The sequence below is a fragment of the Gossypium arboreum genome, chromosome 7, assembly GCF_025698485.1.
Source record: "Gossypium arboreum isolate Shixiya-1 chromosome 7, ASM2569848v2, whole genome shotgun sequence".
NCBI lineage: Eukaryota > Viridiplantae > Streptophyta > Magnoliopsida > Malvales > Malvaceae > Gossypium > Gossypium arboreum.
This window is the reverse complement of record NC_069076.1, coordinates 34,897,848-34,909,494: the sequence shown is the minus strand read 5'-3', so window position 1 is coordinate 34,909,494 and position 11,647 is coordinate 34,897,848. Positions and strand designations below refer to the sequence as shown.

General features: G+C 37.5%; 1 non-coding gene across 1 annotated transcript; it reads left to right on the top strand.

The window, feature by feature from the left end:
• Positions 1-10,594: 10,594 nt before the first annotated feature.
• Positions 10,595-10,701, top strand: LOC128296091 (small nucleolar RNA R71). The gene has a single exon (XR_008286639.1). It is a non-coding gene; the product is annotated as a small nucleolar RNA R71 (small nucleolar RNA).
• The last annotated feature ends 946 nt before the right edge of the window (positions 10,702-11,647 follow it).

Below are 11,647 nucleotides of genomic sequence, written 5' to 3'. Positions count from 1 at the left end.
ATTCGTTCATTTTAGCTCGCGGGACTTGTTCATGGGCCAAGGTAAGTGAAAACTGTAATTAAGGGAAAATTACCAAAATGCCCCTAAGGGCGAGAATGACCAGAATACCCCTAGGTGTTGAATTTAAGTTTTATGGATGTGACATGCATACATATGACGTTCTGCTTAGGTTGAATATGGGGTGGGAACTAGGGAACGGAGGAAGTATATGAGGATCGCATGGTTACCTGACAAACGTAGATCCACCGACGGCTTTTAAAGCCCAATATGTAAATGAAGGTAGTTTTGCAACCGGACTACCATTGGTGTGTGGGCTGGGTGGGTCGATATTTATATCCCCACATGGTGTGACGGGCGATAGAGCTGGTGTGTAGTGGGTAGATAATTTGGATGGGATTGCATTGCATGTTTGATGGTTTTTCTTTGAATGCTTGTTTTTCATCGAGGGTTATACACACTGAGTTTGCAAAAACTCACCCCCTCTTTTATTTTATTTTCAGGTGATGCTCAATAGAAGGTTTGATGTTTGGAGGGACTCTGGGTGGGCAGCTGGCAAGATAATTTGGACTTGGGGTTTTTTAAGCATTCAAGTTTTTATTTCTTTTTAAGTATGTTCAGACCAGATTGTAATAAGCTTTTCATTATGTTATTATTACTTGAATTATTATTATTATTTTCATTGTAATTACATGAAGTTGAACTTGGATTTCCTAAATTATGGTATGTTTTCTACGTTTCCGCAACTAAGTTTTTTTTTAAAATCAAATGTTTTAAACAAGGCTTTCGTAACTGAAAGTTTTTTTTAGTTAATCAGGGTTTCCTTTATTTTAAGAAGAGTTTTCAATGAAAACACGGTTTTCGCTGAAACACTTCAATGTAACACATCAGATTCGGCCATAGCGTTCGGGCCGAGTTTGGGGTGTTACAAAAATAAACAATGTAAGCTGAAAAGCTTAGTAAGCTTGTATGAAAATAACTCAACTTACCAAAAATATACAATTCAAACATTTAATCATATGTAAATACAACTTATATAAAAACAAAAAACTATCAAATATTCAATCACAAGGTTAGATGTGAACATCACAAGTTGCTTCGATTTAAAGCTTATAGGTTCATGTTCATACCTGTACCATCTCGTATATCTTTCATATACCCGTTGAACCATTCGGAATTCTATTGAATACCTGGGAAATGCGCACCTTAAGTGCCACATATATAGACGAAGCTATCTCAATCTCATATCACATATAATGGTCACTCTCGAGCTATCAATAGGTCTACTCACACAAGCTAACGGTCATGACGAAGCTACACAGTGCTGCTCATACAAGGTGACGAGTGTCCGCAACACATGCTGGATAACTCAGCCACCGGTAAGACGTACGGACCAGCACCCAAATCACATAATCCCTAATGACATGTCATTCGTATCCTAATCTATTCCTAAGGTTCAACCGGGATTTCTCGTAGTCCAATCATCATCGAACATATCAGCAAGGTCGTATTCACAATTTATGCAATATCAAAGCATTTAAAACATAAATATAACAATGCTTATTGCATATGAACTTACCTCGACGGCAAAAATGACAAAATAAGTCAATTAGTCCGATACTTTGTTTTTTTCCCGATCTAAATCCGGATTTCACTTTTCTTGATCTATATGTAATCAAATTTAACTAATTCAATTATCATTCAATTCAATTTAGCCCAAAATACACATTAAAATAATTTTACACTTTTGCCCCTAATATTTCAACACTTTTACAATTTAGTCCTTATCTCATAAAAATACAAATTCATGAAATTTAACTTATACCCATGCTAGCTAAATTTCAATTAAGTCCCTAGCAGCCCATATTTTTCATTTATTTTCAACATTTCTCAATTTAATCCCTAAATGACAATTTTGTCAAAAATTACTTTACAAATGTTGTTTATCTAACAAGAAACATACATTTTCTATCATCAAACATCAAAATACACATGTATTCATCAATGGTGAAACCTTAAACCTTTAACAATTTTGCAAATTAGTCCCTGGGCTAGCTAGATTAAGTTACAATGACTCCAAAAACATAAAAATCATTAAAAACGAGAAAAAAATACATACCAATTTGTCAAGGAAGAGATTGTCGAAACTTTAAGCTCAAAAATGGTTTGGTTTTCTTCTATATTCGGTGGAGATAGGAAAATAAAGATGAAACTTTGTTTTTATTTTATTTAATTAACCTTAATTTGATAATTTCCTAATTTAACCTTTAAAACACTTATTAATTACACCAAATACCAAGCCATTATAATCCGCTATCTCACAAATGGGTTAATTACTATATAACGACCTCTACTTTAAGGTTTCATAGCTATTAGATAGCTTTAGCTATTAGAACACCACTTTTACACTTTACGTGATTTAGTCCTTTTTATCAAAATTGAGCATTCAAACGATAAAATTTCTTAATGAAATTTTCAAACAGTCATATTATCATACTTTAGACATTAAAATAATAATAAAATAATTATTTTGACCTCATATTTGTGGTTCCAAAACCACTGTTCTGATTTGACTAAAAACGGGCTGTTACACACTGAGACCGTGTGGACTCAAGATGTACCTAAAATCAAGCCATTTCACACCATTTCATACAAGGCCTTTCCACTAATATATGCACACTTTTTATGAGACTAAAAACTTTCAAAACACACATTAAAATGTTATTTCAAGTTCTGAATACAATCAACCAATATGCCATACAAGGCATATCATACCTGCCAAATCATACCAATAATGTTATTTTCATGCCAACCAACCTAAACCAAATAGATACTAAAGCACTCCATCAATGACCAATTTAAACCATTCAACATACTATAAAAGGAACCTTAAATAAGCAGGATAAGTCCACCAATCATTCATAAACATCCAGGCACAACCATACCAAATTACCATTAACACATTCATCAAAACATCATTATAAACCACCCTATACACACCATTGTAAACCTTAGCCAAAAATGCTCATAAACTACCGAATTAATTGCTAGGTAGTGTGATAGGTCTCTGACGAGCTTCTAGCCAAATCGAACCTTTCGATGATCTACAGGAAAGAAAACAAATAATGTAAGAAATAATGCTTAGTTAGTTCGTATAAAGGAAACTTAACTACTAACATATTAAAATAAACAACTAAGCATAATTTGTAACAACCCTCACCCGTATTCAATGCGAAAATAGGGTTACGGAGCATTACTAAACTTATCACACATTTAAACATACATTTCTCTTACAATTAATCAATTCAAATACAATTCATTCACAACCAATCATATTGTCCCTAATACGAGCCTATGAGGCCTAAAACATGCATTCGGAGTGGTTCAGGACTAAATTGATAACTTTAAAAACTTTTAGAGCACTTAGAAAATTTTCTCAAAAATAGGGGACACATGCTCGTGTGATGATGTGTGATATTCATAACAGGTTTTAAAGATTTATAAATGAAACATTCTTGAGACTAACTTATTATCATGATTAAGGCAAGTGTACCTATCGAACAGTAGTATAGTTTAGCAAGACCGAATTGTCGAACCCAATGGAACTACGAGTACTAGTATTTACTTCCTTTTTATTATCTAACCTAAAAATTAAGAGGTTTGGTTATCTAAACTAATTACTAACTAAGAATGCACAGTAAGAAAACTCGGGAAAATACTTTTGGGAAAATTCAATTGATTGAGACAATACCTAAGGAAAAATCCACCTAGACTTCACTTGTTATTTGACTCTGAATCAGACTATTTATTCATTTGACTTGATCCGTAAAATCCCCAAGTTATATTATTATCTCTCTCGAGACTAATAACGTCTAACCCTAGGTTGAATAATTGAAATCTCTTTCTAATTAACACTCTAGAATTGCATTAACTCGATCTATGGATTCCCTTATTAGGTTTCACCCTAATCCGATAAAATCTTGTCACCCTATCTCTAGGCACGCAATCAACTCCGCTTAATTATGACAATTTTACTCTTAGACAGGGTCTATTCCTCCTCTAAACGAGAGCGTTAACTTGAATCAATATCCTGGAATATTAAAACAAGAATTAAGAACACATAATCAAGAATAATTCAAATATTTATCATACAATTCAGATAATAATAACAAGATCCATCTTAGGTTTCATTCCCCTTAGGTATTTAGGGGGTTTAGTTCATATTTATGAAAGAAAACATCTCAAAAGCATAAAGATAACAAAACATAAGAAAACAAAAAACTCCTGAAGGAACTTGAAGGGAGATCTCCAGTCTTGATGATGAATTCGGCTCTTGAGATGGATCAATCGGCTTTCCTTGAGTAATTCCTTACTTCCTACTCTATGTCCCCCTCCTAAGTGTCTCCTCAAGTGTTTAAATAGGCTTTTGAATGCCTAAGTGCACTTAAAATTGGCCTTTTCTGAATAGGACTAAATTTGGGCTCGGCAGGGACACGTCCGTGTGCGATTACTCCAGCTCGTGGTCAAGCCTGTTAAATAGGCACGGGCGTGTGGTCTACCCATGTAAGTCATGCTTCGATCCTACCAAATTAACACGACCATGTGACACGCCCGTGTGAGGAAGTCCAGGCCGTGTTTTTTCCCATGTGGGTCCATTTTTTTTGTTTTCAGCCCGTTTCTCGCTCTTTTTACTCTCCTATGCTCACCTATGTATAAAACATGGAATTAAAGTATTAGGAGCATCGAATTCAAAAAATCTAAGGAAAAATCATCTGTAAATGTGCTAAGCATGGGATAAAAATTTGTATAAATTACGGTTTATCAAATACCCCTACACTTAAGCATTTGCTTGTCCTCAAGAAAAATCCTCAACTCATGATCAAAAAAAATTCTTCTCAATTTATAATCCCTATCAATAATATCTCAAAATAATACATAAGTATTTATACATTGAAAATTCAACTAAAAGTACATCAAAGTTTCAGACATTCTAAGTTGAGCATTTTATCATGAAAACATAGGTATCTCCCCTCATCTAAGTGAATACCTTTATCAAAATATCACAGAGTTTAACATCTTCACTAAAGATTCACTCAAATCACTCAAGTTGTTTAAGGACATCAATTAAAGCACTCATTAGTCAATATGAGAAGTTATTACCATAGGCTTGCTTGAAAATCAAATCTCCACCACTATATATTGATATGATACGTCAATCAAAAAGGTCTTTAGAGGGTTGAAACGTGGCTTTGGTTAGGGGGTATGGTCACAAGCTGAAAGAAAAGGTTAGAATTGAGATTTAATTGAAAAATTACCTAGCTAGAAAAATGACTAGTCATTAGTTGAATACAAGTGAGCTTCTTATCGGAATACGGAATTGACACTCAAGCTCAAAAAATGGAGAATTACTACTAATATGTATATAAGTATTGTTGTTGTTTTTTTTTTTAAGAACAAGTCAAATACATAAAAGAACAAAACATAGCTAAGCAATTAGTTCAAATCAAATCTCGACAAAAATAGGGATCAAATTAGGGGATTTCAACAATAATGGGTTATGGGTTAATATTGGGGTTAAATAAATTAATGGTGTGGTCTTGACATGCATGATCAAGCAAGTTCTAAAATAACAATTCAATACTGACACACTCAAAGCAACAATAAAAGTGAGCATGAAAGAAATAATAGATGCTCTAAAGGCTCAAAATCTCACAAAAATTATGGCTTTTTGATGTTTAAACTTGTGAATTTCAACTCAAGATAATACCTAAATTTGGGAAAAACAACCTAAAAGTTTTTAATTCTTCAAAAATCAACTTATCATGCTTGATTCCCTAATGTCTTAAAGTTTAAACACTCAATGCATTAATTCCTATGTTTTAATTCAAGATATACCAATAAAAATCATAAATTAATTAAAATTCATTCTAATAGTGATATGAGTGATTCACGTGAGAATAAGACACAATTCAGGGATTTCTAATGATGATATAAAAGACCCCCCCACACTTAAGATGTACATTGCCCTTAATGTACAAAGAGAGATATATTGAAAAAGACAGATTTATAATCCTAAGGTAGGGAGAGAAGTGAAACTTCCTGAATGATGAATGAATTCCTTGAACTGGAGTTTCAAAGAATAATTGGCGTGAGAGTGGAGGAGGATACTGCGGTGGTGGTAGAGGTTCATTAGTCCATAAATCCTGTGCCAAAAGAATATTATATCTGGTGGTAGCTATGGTCGTGATCGAGCAAGACATGGCAGTCGTGGAGAAACTTTCCAGGTGGAGTTTTTAGTTCCTATGCAATGATGAGCTTTGGAGCTCTTTGTAAATCTTCATCGCTAGATGGTCCGCGAGGTGGTAGTGACGATGAGATGAGGAAGTGCTGACAAGTGTACTGTAGAGTAGCATCAATGTTATCGAAGCGCTGAAAACATTTTTGCTCGAAACAAGTAAGGTGCTCAGAGATGTCAGCGTATGAAGCCGCCGCATGAACTGGACGAGAGGGGGTGGTGGCTGAGTCGGTGATCCTCATGATGTGGAAGGACATCACTAGGGATGTCCTCTGGGTCCTCCTCGATGGACTGGTCGAGGTGGTACTGAGGAGGGTATGTGCCCCGTCGTTTCTCAATCATCCTCATACTTAGCATGCTCGAGATACCCTGTGGGGACATCTGGCTAGTGAGAGTGAGGGAGGATGATTGGGCTGCTGTGTTGAGGAGCCTGAAGTGCCGAGCCAATTGAGTCACAGAGGGCCCAGTAGAGATGACCCCTCTCCTGTGCCGCTCCGTCTGATGGCGAATGGTGAAGGTAATAAAGTAGGCAAGGTCGATGATGTGCTCGTTCGCCATACTCCATAAGAAATAGGCGTCGTGGGTGGTGACGATGCCAGTGTTCTCTCGTCTCCCTGTCAGAGTGTGAGCCAAGATGGCATGTAGATACCTCAAGGAAGGAGGGAGAGCCGATGCCTTAGAGCGGCTAGGATCGTAGGTGGCCGAGGTAGGGACAAGGTCCCTCCAACATTTCGAAAGGGAGTAGTGGATGTGGTGGTGAAGGGTGTCGAAGTCATTGTTGTCCATAAACTCCTCCGTGTACAGCCCTAGTGGAATCCTGAACTCGGGTACGCTCAACTGGCGTACTAGACCACCTAGGCGGAACTAGACTGTTCCAGGATCGTCGAAGTTGGTCATGATGGTCTAAAGATGGAACGTTGAGCAGAGTTCCAATGTAAACTCAAGATATCTCAGCTCGATGAACTCGAAGAAGAGCCCTCACAGCTCAGTCGTTAGGAGGGCTTGGACTACGTCAGCGAATTAAATCTGCTCGAGTGCGACCCAGTCAATGCAGTGGCCCACACCTAGGGGTCGGGCCCGTAATATCTGATATAATTCGTCCTGGGGTCCCAAGGGAACCTGGAGGAATGGGTGCCTAATCTCTGTGGTAGGACCTGAGGATTACGCTACTCTTTTCCTCTTCTTCGAGGCGGGAACAGCGATCTTCTTACCACGTAAGGACGACATTGTACCTACATTGAAAAGTCGAAGTTCAATTAATATGCCCCAAGAATAGTATGGAAAATCAAGGCTTAATATGAATATTTTATGAGATTTATGTACGAGATGATAAAAACTAAAACCACTAAATATATCAAGTTAGAAGATTATGGAAATAATGAATGAATGTATATGAGTAGGCATAAATTTCATGGAAACAAGGAAAAATGGAAGAGTATAGCATAATGGAGTAACTAAAATGACAAAAAATTTTATTAAACAAGGATTAGTATTTTACTATTCTAGCTATGAATATTCAAAAATAGTTCAATATAGTAAAAGAATCATGAAATAAGCAACATATTTAGATAAATTAGAGAGAGAAGAGTAAAGAAACGCAAAAAGAAGGAACTTGGGGCGACAGAATCAGTGTTGTAAGCGGTGCACGGGCGTGGGGGTAGGACGTGTGGAGTTGTAGTGGCTAGGGTTAGGGATTTTTGGGGAGGGAGATGATGAATAGTGAGGGTTTATATAGATTTTGGGGCACACAGCTATGGGACACGCCCGTGTTCCCTAATTTTGTTTGCCCGTGTGTTTCACGAATTCTGAATTTGGGCGCGTTTGACATTCGGCCCATGCCCGTGTTGCTTGGGCGTGTGGGTGCACATGGCCGTGTCTTGCTTCGTTCGCTTCTTCCATGCCTTTGTTCGTTTTGATAGTGTTGACCACGGGTGGAGAGCACGGGCGTGTCACACGCTCGTGTTACATTTTCAGTTTCAACCATGGTTTCAAGGCACAGGCGTGTCTCATGCCCGTGTTGTTTTGGCAGTTTCAACCACTGCCATGTCGCACGGCCGTGGTAACTTATCGCATCCCATGTTGGGGAAAAATCTTGCCCTATTTTCACACGGCCGTATCGCACGGCCGTGTCTCTACCTATGGTGTGAGCACGGCCGAAGGCAAGCCCGTGTGCCTGGCCGTGTGGATGGGAAAACCCTGTGTTTTAAGACTTAGTTAATAGGTTAGATGTGAAAAATTAGAATTTAAATAAGTCATTATTGTTAATGCTCGGGTTACCTTCCGAGAAGCACTTATTTATAGTCTTAAGCTGGACTTACCTCCTTTTTGTATGGTCAAGGTGGTGCGAGGAGTTTACACTCCTCATCCCCGCTATCAAATTTATCAACATAAGGTCTAAGACGAGTATTGTTTACCTTAAAAGTACTAAATTTAGGATGAATTACCTCGACTGTACCATATGGGAAAATACTGAGTACCGTCAGAGGAATTTCTTCATTAGGTTCAGAAGTGGTAATGCGAGGATCTGCTGCATCTAGTAGTACTTTGTCTCCAACCTTAAGTTGATTTGGTGAGGTATTGAGCTCGTCCTGGCTCAGTTTCGGTTTATCGGGTGTTCTCAATTTCTATGTCTGCCATTCATCTAATTCTTCGATTTGTAGCCTTCGTTCTTCATAGGTAGGTCCTTTGTTATTGTTTGAACACGGCTCATATGCGTTCTTCGTAACCATTTCCTGCACAGAGGGTTTCACCACATGATCAATACTAGTAGAATGATTTATACAACCGCCTTTAATTTTCGATGTGTTACTCAAATTACGAGCTTGAAGGGTGTTTGTTTCGTCTCCCACACGAAGTGTGAGTTCACCTGTGCCAACATCAATAATGGTTCTAGCAGTCGCTAAAAAGGGTCATCCTCAAATTAAAGGTGCGTTACTATCCTCTTCCATGTCTAGAACAACAAAGTCTACTAGGTATATAAATTTATCGATCTTAACAAAAACGTCTTCAATGACATCCCTAGGAAATCTAATGGTTTTATCAGCCAATTGAATGCTCATCCTAGTTTTTTTGGGTTTCCCAAGACCTAGCTATTTAAAAATTTTATAAGGCATAACATTAATGCTTGCCCCTAAGTCAGCCAATGCATGATGAACATCTAAACTACCAATTAAACAAGGAATTGTAAAAATCCTCAGATCCTTCAATTTGTTGGGTAGCTTATTCTGTAATATGGATGAGCAAACGACATTCAACTCTACATGCGATGCCTCATCCAACTTTTGTTTATTTGTTAAAAACTCCTTTAAAAACTTGACTGAGTTTGGCATCTGCGAAAGGACTTCAATAAACGGTAAGTTAATATGTAGTTTCTTTAAAATTTTAAGAAATTTACCAAATTGTTCATCTGATCGGTCTTTCCTTGTCGCATTGGGGTATGGCACACGAGGTTTATATTTTGTACTCATTGGCTTTGGGTCATTATGGCCTACCTCATTCTTACCTTTGCTTACTACCGTTTCTAGCCTTGGTTTTGCAACTAACCCTTCCTCATCTTGGATTGCAATCGCATTGAGTTTCTCCCTTGGGTTAGATTCAGTGTTACTTGGCAGGCTACCTTATGGTCATTCGAAAATCAACTTGGCGAGCTGTCCAATCTGAGTTTTGAGCCCCTGGATTGATGCTTGTTGATTTTTGAGTGTTGCCTCGGTATTCTGAAAACAAGTTTCTGACACTGAGATGAATTTTGTTAGCATCTCCTCAAGGTTCGGCTTTTTCTCTTGTTGGTAGGGTGGTTGTTGGAAACCCGGAGGATGTTGTGGCCTTTGATTTCCTTGACCTCCCCACAAGAAATTGGGATGGTTCCTCCACCATGCATTATAAGTGTAACTATACGGGTTTTTTTGGGGTCTAGAGTTATTGTTACCCATATATTGGACTAGTTCCTCCTCGATGCTAGGGTTGAAGGGTTGATATTCTGTGCATGCTCCTCTTCCATTCGAATCGCACCTCATCACTGGATGTACCTGGGTAGAACCACACAAATCGTCAATTTTTTTATTTAAGAGTTCTACTTGGTTAGATAGCATAGTAATCACGTCGAGGTCGAAAATACCAGCTACTTTCATTGGCTTTGTTCTCATAACTTGCCACTGATAGTTATTCAGTGACATCTCCTCAATAAATTCGTAAGCCGCCTCAGGTGTGTTATTATTGATAGTTCCTCCAGCGGCTGCATCAATCATCTGCCGAGTCGAAGGATTCAGGCAATTATGAAATGTTTGAACCTGTAGCCAAAGCGGTAACCCATGATGAGGACACCTTCTCAAAAGGTCCTTGTATCTCTCTCATGCATCGTAGAGTGTTTCTAAATCCATCTACACAAAAAAAGAGATATCATTACGTAATTTAGCAGTTTTAGCTGGCGAAAAATATTTTAATAAAAACTTTTCAATCATTTGTTCCCAAGTAGTGATTGACCCTCGTGGTAATGAGTTCAACCATTGCTTAGCCTTATTCCTTAATGAAAATGGAAACATTTCATGGTGAATGGTGTCATCAGAAATGCCATTAATTTTAAAGGTATCGCAAAATTCTAGGAAATTTGCTAAGTGAGCGTTGGGATCCTCATCCTGCAAACCATCAAACTGAACAAACTATTGTATCGTTTGAATTGTGTTAGGTTTTAGTTCAAAATTATTTGTGGCAATAGCAGGTCTAACTATACTTGACTCAGTTCCTGTTAAATTAGGTTTAGCATAATCATACATAGTGCATGGAGCAGGATTCTAATTTACTGGATCAGCAACAATCGCAGGAGGTAGCAGATTTTCTTGGTTTTCAGCCATCTCCTCAGTTGCGGTTGAAGTATCATCCTCTTGCTCGTCCTCTGTGTATCTTAGGCTTCACCTTATTTCTCTCTAGTTTCTACGAATTGTGTAGTTGATCTCACCGTCAAAAAGTAGTGGTCCTGACAGGTTTCTTCTGGTCATAAACTAGAAAAACCTATCAAAAGAAAATAAATGAAGAATTAGAAAAGAAAATAAAATTTTAAATTGCAATAAAAGTAAAATGGCTAAAGTAATAAAAATCGAGTGTTGCTAATATCCTAGTTCCTCGGCAACGGCGCCAAAAACTTGATGCGTGATATTCGTAACAGGTTTTAAAGATTTATAAATGAAATGTTCTTGAGACTAACTTATTATCACGATTAAGGCAAGTGTACCTATCGAACAGTAGTATAGTTCAGCAAGACCGGATTGTCGAACCCAAAGGAACTACTAGTACTAGTATTTACTTCCTTTCTATTATCTAGCCGAAAAATTAAGAGGTTTGGTTATCTAAACTAATTACTAA